The sequence below is a fragment of the Geotrypetes seraphini genome, chromosome 2 (assembly GCF_902459505.1).
Source record: "Geotrypetes seraphini chromosome 2, aGeoSer1.1, whole genome shotgun sequence".
NCBI lineage: Eukaryota > Metazoa > Chordata > Amphibia > Gymnophiona > Dermophiidae > Geotrypetes > Geotrypetes seraphini.
In genome coordinates, this window is record NC_047085.1 from 523,968,544 (window position 1) to 523,981,570 (window position 13,027).

Here is a 13,027-nt window from a genome sequence, read left to right on the forward strand (position 1 = left end):
ATTGATATGCATGTGTGCTGAGAAGACATTGAATTCAATTCAGATCAGACCCAGCCGATGCACAATTGCCTACTGCGGTCTAAAAGTTTGGAACACCAATTCATATCACAGCATATCAAATGGAATTATAAACAGGCAGCTTAAGAACAGTTAAATCATAGAATTAAAATGAGACCAGGCACGTACACATTTGATTGCTGCGGAGTAAAAGTAAAGAGTTTCAACTAATTGCAATACACCCAGCACACCTGTGCTAGAAAATTAGTAGTACTCCAATTAATAGGATGGCATATCATACTGAATTGAAAAATCCGCAGCACAGATCAGTACTAGACGTGATTCAGATGCATTGCTGCTGAGTAGAATTATGGATTTCCAACTAATAACATAGTGCCAGTCAAAATGCATATGCAGGAGTGCTAGAAACATAAAAATATAGATGTGGAGCGTCATCTAATATATAGCTTATCATACTGCACTTATAAAACACGTACATTGTGCAGAAGAGTGGAGAGTTATGGTGCAGCCCAAGTTTGAGCCGGGTAGCAATGATTCCTCACACTTCATCTATGCCAGACGGCTGAAGGTCTTCAAGGTATTCAGCCAAAGCTGTTGGATCAGTGAAATCTTTTGTAGAATTGTTAACTGTAACCCGCATTCGTGCAGGATACAGGAGCCCATATTTTGCATTCAGGGCTTTCAGCTTTGGTCTGTTGAGTTGTTTCCTCAGTTGAGCAGTGCGTTTACTGAGATCCGGAACAAATAATATATTAAAGCCTTCATATTTCAGTGGTGCTTTCGCCTTCGCTTTCATCATAATTTCAGGAACCTGACTGTACCTGAGTAAACGAAGCACAATAGGTCTCGGGTAGCGAGAATTAGTGAGCATGTGCGATGGGACTCTGTGTGCTCTGTCAATTTCAAATTCTTTAGCAAATTTAATGTCCAATAATTTTGGTATAAAGGTCTCCATAAATTTAATCATATCAGATCCTTCCCGACCTTCCGGTACCCCCAAAATTCTCACATTATTTCAACAGGACCTCAAATTAGTCTCCTCGAGGTCTCTTTCCAGCTGAGTAATTTTTTAAACTTGTGCTTGGAGCGATTTTATATTTTCTTGTTGCACTAACTGTTTAGCTTCCACTGATTCAATTCGAGATTGAAATTGAGTCAAGTCTTCCTTCATATCAGCTACGTCCGTTTTGATTTCAGTGATATCTTCCTTCATTTCAATGAGCAGCAGCCTCAGGGCCTTGAACTCAGCCATGATGTTATCCTCCTCTTTACCTTCTTCCGTCGTTTTTTTAGGAGATGGAGGGTCCGGCTTGTGTCTTTTTCCCACCTTTGATGTAACCATGAGTAATATCTCTTTATAGATGCAGTTTCCGCAGAAGTTAAATATAATTTTTTAGATGAATATTTGATTTAAGATAAAAGACTGCAGGAGCTCAGCAACTATGCTGCCATTCCCTATGCTGCTTGCTAGCGCCAACCCCTCCCCCCCCCATATTGCTGCCTATTAAACCTCGCATAGATCGCTAGAAAAGCAGGCTCTTCTTGATAATGACAGGGATAGGTATGCAAATGATAACCCACAATTGGAAGAATTGCGATCGACTCAACTTTCCATTTTGGTGGGCCAGTTTATGTTTAGGGTACAAATACGAAAAGATGAATGCAGATATGTTGGGGCATAGCAAATTATTTAATTTGGTTTGGGGCCCGTTGACATCCTTTGTTAATTTAGTTGTCTTTGTTTAGATTTTTTGTGGGTGGATGGGGAGGGGGTATCTTTTTGGTTTATTTCTTGATGGGAGGGGAGGGATATTTATCTTCTGCATTGTTATTTAATGGAATTTAAGTGCTTATTTTGTTATTAATGTCTGTATAATTCATGGCACTTTGTATTAGTTTTGAAAATTAATAAAGATTTTAAAAGAGGATAATGACATTAGCTCAGCTTGCTCTTGATCTAGAATTGATCGCTGATTTAAGGTAAGATTTTTTCTGATGTTATTAGCTTTGTCTATGAAATAATTTGCAAGTTTCTGGGCAGTGGGCAGGTTACTGTTTGTCTGACTTTGCCTTTTGGTTGTAGAAGTTATTGATTTTAATATAAAGTGTTCCCTTTCCACCAATATTTCTCCCTCTCATCTGTACCTCCCTCCCTCCCTATGACCAAAAATGAAAACACGTGCGTGCCCACTCATGCCCTCCCTCCTTTTCTGCCCCCTTCCTGCAAGACGTCAGAGCTGCACTTCTTCGCAGACCAGCAGACCCTGCACGTGGCTGACACAAAGCCTTCCCTCTGATGTCATCTCTGATATCGGGGGAAGACTTCCAGTTTCACTACGTGTGGCATGCTGGGAGTGCTGCAGGAGGGCAGGAAGAGAGGACGAGCCACTTGACTCCATCTGCCTCCAACCTCTCGAGATCCCTGAGACTATGAGTGGGGTCCCCATGACCTGAAGAGGGAATCCACGGGATCCCCGTGGGTCCCCATTCCTGTGCAGCTCTCTAGTTTCAGGTCAGCCACACGCCTTGTTTTTACACCAGTTTTTATTCTCTGCACCTGATTTTGTCTTTAGAGGTTCAATTAGACATGTTTTTAACACCAACTCGTATGTCTTTTCCTATTCGTTTAATCTTAGTCTCTTTTAGTTTGACTTTTAAGTGCTGCAGCGCCATCTAGTGGGTAGGGTTGGGATTTTTTTCTATACACATACGTTGTTCATTTGGCCTCCGCAATTCCATTGGTTTTTCTTTTATCGAGATACCTTTTTAGACTCCTGTGATATTTTAAGTGCTTCTTTTACATATATTGTGTTGTTTTTTTAAGCCTCTATATACCTGTTTGTGTTGTTTTTATTGAGATAATTGTGCATTGTTGCTGTTCTTATAAAGATGCTTTTGCTTTCCTCTCAACCCCTATGATAATTTTAACATTTATGCTTTTACTTGCATATATTATTTTCATCTATGTTCATTATGTTGCTAATGTTATTTTACTTGTATCCATCATGTTCATATTTACAATTTGGATTGGTTTTTATTCATGTTATTATGTTACCGACACCTTTTATTAATGTTCATGATGCTGTTGACTTTATTAATGTTGATTTGAACTATATTCATGCTTTTTAACATTTATTTTATGTCATTTTTCTTGTCACTTGTACATTTTTATATTTTTACACTTATGCAATATCCACATATTCATTTAGACTGATTCCATCACCCCTGAGGCAGAAAACATGGACCGTGTCGGGTCACCAAAGACTAAGGACATTATATTAATGTATTTATGTGTTGAGTTTTTGATTGAATTTACACTACTAAACCTGTGGATTCCAAGGTCCCACTCGCCACTTGTTCTTCTTTTCATGAGGTAGATATTGAACAGAATAGGTGACAGGGTTGAACCTTGTGATACGCCGCAGGTCAGTGCCCAAGATGGAGATGAAGTGCTACCAAACAGTATGGACTGTTGTCTGTCTGATAGATAGGATCTGATCCACACAAGTACTGTTCTGTTGCATTCACTCTGGAGTCATTACAATAGGTGTTCAATCCATGCCCGTGAACCAGGTTTTGCAGAAATCCTCACACTTTTTTCTCATCTGCACCTCCTATTTAGCTGAGAGAGACAGAGCCCCCTGAAAGCGAACCATGCAGAAGTATTTCTAATCTAATCTAAACCTCCATTTGTGTGTCGCACATATCTATACAGGCTCAAGGGGACAGATCAAGGAGGAAGGGGAAAGGAGTAGGGCAGGGGGTATAGAGAAAATAAGATAGGGACATAAAAGTAAGGGGAATTATACAGAAATTAAGACTGTTAATTGTCAAAGAGGTGAGTCTTCAGGTTTTTTCTGAATGCAGTGTAGTTGTCTCTGTCCTGATAAATTCTGTTAGATCATTCCAGATTTTTACACCCAGATAAGTTAGCATACAGCAGAAAATTTGCTTGTAGTGGAGGAATTTTGTGGATGGTAGATTTTGTTGGATTCTGTTAAGGATTCATTTTGATGTCGACCAAACATTAGAGAATAACTGGGTGAGAGGGGCTGCTGAGCTTCCATATAGGATCTGGTGTAGGATACAAGATGATTTGAAAAATATTTGGGATGATATAGGGAGCCTATGTAGTTGCCTGATGAAGGTTGTGATTGAATCAAATTTCTTTAATTTGTAGATTAGTCTAACGGCTGTGTTATGGATAAGTTGTAGTTTGTGGATAAGAGCGATGTTGATGCCAAGGTAGGCAGAGTTGCAATAGTCCAGTTGAGGTAGGCCCATCATCTGAACGATCAGAGCAAAGTGGTGTGGGTGGAAGTATGATCTTGTGAGTCGCAGTTGACGCATAGTGTAGATGGTCTTTTTCCGAAGGTTAGAAATTTGTGGTTCCATTGTGAGAGTGTCGTCTGAGATGCAGCCTAGTACCTTGGTGGATTTTTCCATTATGAGAGTGATGTCTGATGGAAGAGTGAGGTTAGGTATGACATTCTGTTGTGCGGTGCAGAAACCAATGGCTTTGGTCTTACTGGCCTGTTGTTCGATGCTCTGCTTCTTCTGTTTTATTATTATTTTCTTAAGTTCGTGTTTCGGTGGCTTTGGTGCCATGAGATCACTACTGCTGCCTCTGCTTTTAAGCCTTCCCATTAGTGCTGTGAGGGTGTGTGTAGGGGAATCCCGAACTACATTTACAAGTCTTCGCACTCCCGTTAGTGGGGGGGGGGGGAACCCCCACTACACTGAAAACTCCAAACGGAAAGGAAAATGGGAGTTTTCAGTGTAATGTTTTCCCCCCACCCACCTCCAACGGAAGTAATGTAATGTAATTTTATTTCTTATATACCGCTAATCCGTTAGGTTCGAAGCGGTTTACAGAAAATATACATGAAGGATGCAATAAGATAAGATAGGTACTTTGAAATTCCCTTACTGTCCCGAAGGCTCACAATCTAACTAAAGTACCTGAGAACAAACAAATTAGTAAATAAAGATAGAAGAAAAAAATGAGATATGAAGCATCGTAACAAGAATACATTGAACTCTCAATACCATACTTTTAAAGCAAAATGTACAATCCAAAATAATAATGTAATGGAAAAAAAACAAACCTAAATTAGATAAAAATATAATTTTAAGAATTAAATAAAATATAGAAATGTAAAAAGAAAAATAAACAATAGAAGTGAGGAAAAAAAGGTAAAGGAAGGAATATGAATAGAATGGAATGAGAAACCGTTAAACAATAGAATTCTGAGGAAATTTAAATGAAAACTAAACAAATAGATTAAAAAAAAAAGATATAATATGCAGAATGGAATAAAAGTTAGGAAGGACTTAATTTCATTTCCATCGATCATCAATGTCATCATCCCTAGTGCTTTAGCCGTTTCAACCAGACAACCGCCATCATCGGCCTCTGCACATCAGCCATGGGTCCACTTTTTCAAAGCAGTGAGAAACATCTCCATTGCACTCAACAGCTCTCAGATCTTCCGGCTCCAATTTTCCGCTCCTTGGTCCAGACTATGCAACTCACTCAGCCAGCCCTCACACTTGATGGCATCGTCCCTCACAACAGCACTCCAAGCCAGCTGCGGGACATCAGGCGCGGTGAGATTCCAGGCATGATGAAAAGCCAATCTCCGGACCTCCCGTCCTGCTGATGTCGCACTGCCAGTAGGAAATTCGAAGCTGCATCGCTGCAGGAAGCCAGAGTCCACGCCGATCACCTCAGACATGGCGCATCCGCCTCGACAACCGCCTCCACTCGACGACTCAGTCACCCTCCGTCGACCTCGGCAACGCCCCCCCTCCGGTTCTCCACCATCAGCCCTACTCGCCATGGATCGGTCACCAGGCACAGCTCAGGATTGCCAAAGGTGAAGGAATACCAGGTGAGAACAAGGCCTTTCTGACAGACCGAGAACAACGGTCAAATCAGAACCGTCGGCTCAAAGTCCACAAGTGAAGTCCCAACCAGTATAAAAGATCAAAGAAGATTAAAAAATAACACAAATAAAAATAACAATTAAATAAATAAACAAAAACAGCAGGAAAACCAAAAATAAAAAGAAATAAAAGAGAACAAAGGGAGACAGCACAAATGGTGACTTAATCGGCTGTCATCTTGTTAGAAGTAATGTTTCCCCCCACCCTCCTCCAACGGAAGTGTAAGAATTTGTAAATGCCCCTCACAGCGCTAACGGGAAGTCTTAAAAGCAGAGGCATCAGTGGCACGCATATGTTCTGTGTGCAAATGTTGGCACGCTTTAGTTCTGGAACTGAGATTTCTGCAGGATGAACTGTGCTTTCTCCACTAGCATCTGAGGTGAAATGTTTGTCACTACCTCTGAGGAAAATCTAAACTAAAGGCCTTTTTATTTCAAGATGTTTGACCATCTTTAGGACGAGTTGCAACTAAGAAATTGAATGCTACCCTTCCTTCTGTTCTCATAAGAACAGAAGAGCTGCCACTGCTGGGTCAGACCGATGGTCCCATAATGCACTAGAATGAGGAATATTCAAAGACGGGGTCTGGTCAGGACCACCCAAAAACTCAAACTCGCTTTTCCACCCCTAAAAGCTATCATTTCTATTGGTAAACGGGGGAAATCCTATCCGTTTAAACTAACTAAGGTTAAAAGAATTAGGTTCATTTCAATCCATTTGCAAAAACTTAAAAAATTGGTTTTCTTTTTGTCTCTTAATTCTTTTAGTTTATTGTAAGCCAAGTCAAGCTTTATTATATGAAGATGAGCCAGACTAAAATGTTAGGTTTAATTTAGTTTGTCACCTGGCTATTGATTTGGAAGAGAAGTTAGGCCGAGAGGGCTGTGCATTATAAATTGACAACAAACACAGGCAGGATATGTTGTGTTTTGGCCTCCTTCGATTATGCAGCATAAGAATGGTTGTTTACCTAGTATGGGCGTTTGGGTATCGATGTCACCTTTGTGCTGTATCTGAATTAGAGAGCTGCATGGGAATGGGGACGACGGAAATCCCGTGGGACCCACGGGGATCCCACGGATTCCCCTTTTGGGTCACGGGGATCCTGTTTGGATGCCCCCTAGGGTCACGGGGATCCCGTGGGGACGCTCCCTAGAGTCGCAGGGTTCCTGCAGGGTTGGATGCACTCGAGCCACGAAGTTCGTCTTCTTTTCCCTACCTGCCCTGCCACAGCACACAGCCGACCGGAAGTCTTCCACGATGTCAACACTGACGTCGGAGGGAGGGCTTAAGCAAAGCCCTCCCTCCGACGTCAGCGCTGACATCGGGAAGACTTCCAGTCGGCTATGTGCTGTGGCAGGGCAGGTAGGAAAAATTCAAGGCAGTGGCATACCAAGGGGGGGCGATCCGCCCCGGGGCAGTCTTAGGAGGGGGTGCAGAGCTATCCAGATCCCCTTACCTTCGTGACGCTTTCCCCCAACCGACCAACAACAGGCCCGGTCTGACAAACCTCCCTGCCCTATAGCCGTGAATCTAAATTACCTTCTTACAGCAGCTGGATTCTGGACAGAGAGGTTTGTCAGATTGGGCCTGTTCTATTGTGGTCGGCGGGGAAGCGCCACGAAGGTAAGGGGCAGGGAGGGAGAAAGGGAGGAAAGGTGGAGTGGAGAGGAAAAGACGCTTAAGGGAAATGGGTAAAACTGAGGGGGAAGAAGGATGCTGAAAGCACTGGGGAAGACAGAGGGGGGAGAAGGACGCTAAAAGCACATGGGGAAGACAGAGGGGGAGAAGGAGACTGAAAGCACATGGGGAAGACAGAGGGAGGAGAAGGACGCTGACAGGACATGGGGAAGATGGGGGGAGAAGGACGCTGAAAGGAAATGGGGAAGAGAGAGTGGGGAGAAAATGCTGAAAGGAAATGGGGAAGAGAGAGTGGGGAGAAGACGCTGAAGGGAAATGGGGAAGAGAGAGTGGGGCGAAGACGCTGGCAGGGAAGAAGACAGAGATGCCAGACTATGAGGGGAGCGGAGGTAAGAAGATGGGTGCCAGACCAATTTTGAAGGGGGAGAGGCACAGTAACAGAGCAAATGGAAGACGCAGAGAGAAGAGAGATAGTGGATGGAAGGAATTGAATGAGAACATGAGGAAAGCAGAAACCAGGCAACAAAGGTAGGAAAAAAAATTCAATTTCTTTTTTTTTTTTTTTGCTTCAGGATAAAGTAGTATATTAGTTGTGTTGATAAAAATTTATAAACATTAGAGGCTCTGGTAGAAACCCATTTACAAAGTATGTATTCTTCCCAATTAATATTTCCAAATTAATATGAATATGAATGGTTATTTAAATGGGAAAGATTGATGTTTCCCTTATGAAACAAAAAGTAAAATCGTATATTCTGATTAAATTGTTTCGGTAATATATTCATAATATAAATGAAAACTGTATATTAAATTTCTTCATATGGATAAGATGCATGAAATAGAGAATTTCGTCAGAATATTTAATATAGTGGGAAATAATAAAATAAAAATAAATAAATAAATAAATAAATAAATATATATATATTTAAGTATATATATATTAAAATGGATATAAGGTTATAACACTGAATTGGGAGATATGTAAAGAGGTAAAACAGAAATTTAAGTATTTAAAATGTTTAAACTTATAGAATATAGGGGAAATAATGAAATGAATTGCTTGGGAGGGGGAAGAGGGCTAGTCTGATAGTTTGACTTCAAGTTATCGCATTCTAAGAAGGGGTGGGATAAGGGAGGGTTTAGGGATGGGTTTCGGGGATTTTATTAATATAATCTGTAAGAAATTAAGGGAGAAAAGAAATATATCTTATAATAATTTAAAGGAAATTAAATTTTTACAAAGAAAATATACATTGCATAATTTAGTGAAGTTTATATTTGTTATTAATAATTATAACAATGGAGCTTAAAATATTATCGCTTAATGTTAATGGATTGAACCATCCTATCAAAAGAAAGAAAACCCTTTTATATCTGAAACAACAAAATTTAGATATCTGCTATATTCAAGAGACTCACTTATCAGCTATAGAATCTAAAAAATTAAAAGATACATGGATAAAACATTGTTTTTATGCACCAGCTGTAAATAAAAAAGCAGGAGTTGCAATTTTGGTAAGCAAGAGATGTACTGCAAATTTTAAATTTATTTCAGCTGATCCCTTAGGAAGATGGTTACATATAGACATGAAAATGGGAAATACTACCATGACACTGTTCAATATATACGCACCTAATACGAACCAAATTGAATTTTTTAAAACTCTGCAACAAATATTATTACCACTGGCTACTTCAAACTTAGTGGTGGCTGGGGATTTCAATGCTGTTATAGATCCAATTATTGACAAAAAACCTAGTAAAAATATGAAATCATTAGGATTAGATAATTTAGTAACAAATTGTGATTTGAAAGATATATGGCGAATATTTCATTTTAATGACCGGGAATTTTCATTTTTTTCCCATGTTCATAAATCTTTTTCAAGGATAGATTATATATTAGTTTCAAATTCATTAGTTCAACTAGTAACACAAGCCTCCATAGATCCAATTATTTTATCTGATCATGGTGGAGTGTGGATTAAAATTAAGATAGTTGATAAAGAAGACAATAGACCTATATGGAGATTTGATAATGCCTTGCTTGTTGAACCAAATTTTATTGAGGAATTACAAGTGAAAATCAAAGATTATTTTCAAACTAACAATACAAAGGATATTTCAATAGAAATATTATGGGATGCTTTCAAAGCAACCATTAGAGGTCAAATTATTTCCTTTTCGGCATATATAAAAAAAAAAATTAAAGAACAATTTTATAATTTGGAAAAAGATATAAAATTACTGGAATCTAAATTAATTAAAAAATGGGAATATTCTACATTACAAAACCTCTTGAAAGCTAAAGGGAAATATAATGAATATTCTTCTAAGTTAATTAGGAAAGATTTATTTTCTCAACAAGCATTGTATTATGGAAATTCAAATAAGGCGGGAAGAATATTGGCAAATTATCTAAAAGCTAAAAAAAGGAAAACAAAAATAGCAATGATAAAAGATGAAAAAGGAAATATTTATTCTCAAAATGGACCGATTATAAAACAATTTTTAAATTTTTACAAAAACCTGTATTCTTCTGAATCTTATTTGGATAAAGAAAAAGATAGTAAAAAATTTTTAAAATTAATTAAGGGACCGAAAATTCCTGAGCATATAAAAGAAAACTTAGAAAAGCCAATATTAATAAACGAATTGCAAACAGCATTGAAGTCCCTTAGAGTTGGATCCGCTCCAGGTGGAGATGGTTTTACTATAGAATTTTATAAATCATTTCAAATTACCATATTACCATATTTATTAAATTTATATCAGACTCAACTTACTAAAGGATATATTATGGGTACCATGGCTGAATCGTTAACTATTGTTTTACCAAAGCCAAATAAAGATCCCACACTGGTTTCCAATTACACGCCTATTTCTTTAATTAATATTGATGGAAAAATATTGGCTAAGATTTTGGCTATTCGTTTAGCTAAAGCTCTCCCTTTTATTATTGGAATACACCAAACAGGATTCATTGCTCAAAGACATTCTTCTAACAACACTAGATTGGCATTACATATGTTGACTTTGTCCAAAACCTTAAAATATCCAGTTTTCTCTGTATCTCTTGATGCAGAGAAAGCTTTTGATCGTATTGAAAGGACCTTTATGTATCAAGTGATGGAGTGGTTTGGAATTGGATCAGGATTCGTTCAAATGGTTCAAACTTTGTATAGTTCTCCTGTTGCTAAATTATATATTAATAATAATTTTTCAGAAGTTTTCAAATTGCAAAGGGGAGTTAGACAAGGCTGTCCTTTATCTCCTCTGCTTTTTGATATTGTATTGGAACCCTTATTATTAGCTATTCAACAGACAGAGGAGATAGAAGGTATTCCGCATAAAGATCGGGAATATAAGATTTCAGCTTATGCGGATGATATATTGCTCTATTTGAGGAATCCTGAAACAACCATTCCTTGCTTACTTAAGTTAATTGAGAATTTTGGGAAATATTCAGGATATAAGATAAATTGGTCCAAATCAGAAGTTCTTCCACTCAATGTACATTGTACAAAAGGCTTGTTCGATTCATTTCCTTTTCTCTGGAAGGAAGATGGAATAAAATATTTAGGCATTTTTATTAAAAACACATTGGAAGAAACTATAAAAATAAATGAAAAATTATTATTGCAAAAGGTCACGGAAATGTGTGAGCAATGGAATCCTTTACACCTTTCATGGTGGGGGAGAGTTCAAACTATTAAGATGATGATTTTGCCTGTAGTTTGTTATCAGTTGGGCATGTTAACTGTATTTTTTCAAGGGTCCTTTTATAAAAAGTTAAATAGCATTCTATTAAAATTTATTTGGCTGGGGAAAACTCCTAGAATAGCATTGGTATCTTTACAAAGATCAATTTCAGAGGGAGGGGTAAATTTTCCAAACTTTTATAGGTACCATCAAGCCTATATTTTGCGTCATGGTATGTATTGGATCCTCCCAGAACTCATGGAAAAACTCCCAGATTGGTTATATATAGAATGGCAACTCATGTCTCCAATTCGATTATCACATGTTCTCAGTATCAAAATGCCTAGTTATAGTAAAGATAATAAAATATTAGCAGATACATGGAAAACTCTAAGATATATAAGCAATTTAACAACTATTCCAATTTACAAATCTACAAATCAATCTATATGGGTAAACTCCAGGATTCAAATTGGAGGAGAAAGACTACTCTGGAAGCATTGGATGATAGCAGGAATACGTATATTAGATGATGTCATTTCTAATGGTACTATGCTTGAATTTTCACAGTTGCAACATAAATTTGGACTGAATAAATCAGAAAATTTCAGATGGATGCAACTGAAGCATGCCATTCAGGCGGGGTTCCCTGACTGGAAAAATCTTAATAATCATTATAGTATGGAATTCCTTTGTTTTCAGACAGACTTCCTGGGTCACCAGGCCTCCCAGTGGTATAAATTATTAAATGGATTTACTAAGAAGAAATTAAAAACTGGTTTAAGAGATATTTGGAGTATTGAGATTAAGCATGAAATTACTGCATCTCAATGGCCACGAATTTGGTCTTGGAGGATGAAATGTACGGTATCAGCATCTATGAGACAAACATGGTTTTTTCTATTGCATAGAACGTTATGGACCCCTGTTAGATTGCAAAAATTAGATAGTTCTTTGTCTAATAAATGCTGGCATTGTCATCTAGAAGCAGGAACTTTAGATCATTTATTGTTTCATTGCCCATACATTAATAATTTTTGGAAATCAATTTGGGACCAAATTAACAATTTATTAGAAAACCCAGTGGCATTAACTTATGATACTGTAATATTTGGTATGGAAATGAGAACCAAAAGTCAGATTTTGGCAAATAACAACAAATTATTACTAATAATGACTGGAGTTGCCATTCAACAAATCACATTTAACTGGAAAGACTGGAAGAGATTGAACTACAATTTCTGGTGGAACTCTTTGTGCCATATTTATAAAATGGAAAGGTTTATTGCAGTACAACGGGGCTATCTAAAAAGGTTTCAGGATGTATGGAAACCATTAACGAAATATTGTAAAGATTAAAGTAAAACTGATTCCCTTATATTAATTATTATTTTAAGATGCAGGGGGAGGGTATTTTAATATCACATGTTTTATATGATAATAAAATATATGGGGGGGTGGAATGGGATAGGGTTGGGGTTAAGAATTTATGAGATGTATCAATGAATAATTCTAAGTGATATATTTATTATTTATGTGAATGAATATATTATAACACTCTATGTAATCTTGAAAATGAATAAAGAATATAAAAAAAAAAAAAAAAAAAATATTTCCAAATTAATAAAGTCTCTTTGCTTATTTGTAAATGGGTTTCTACCAGAGCCTTTAATTCAGTGGCATAATTAAATGAAATAACTATTTCTGAAGTTTATAG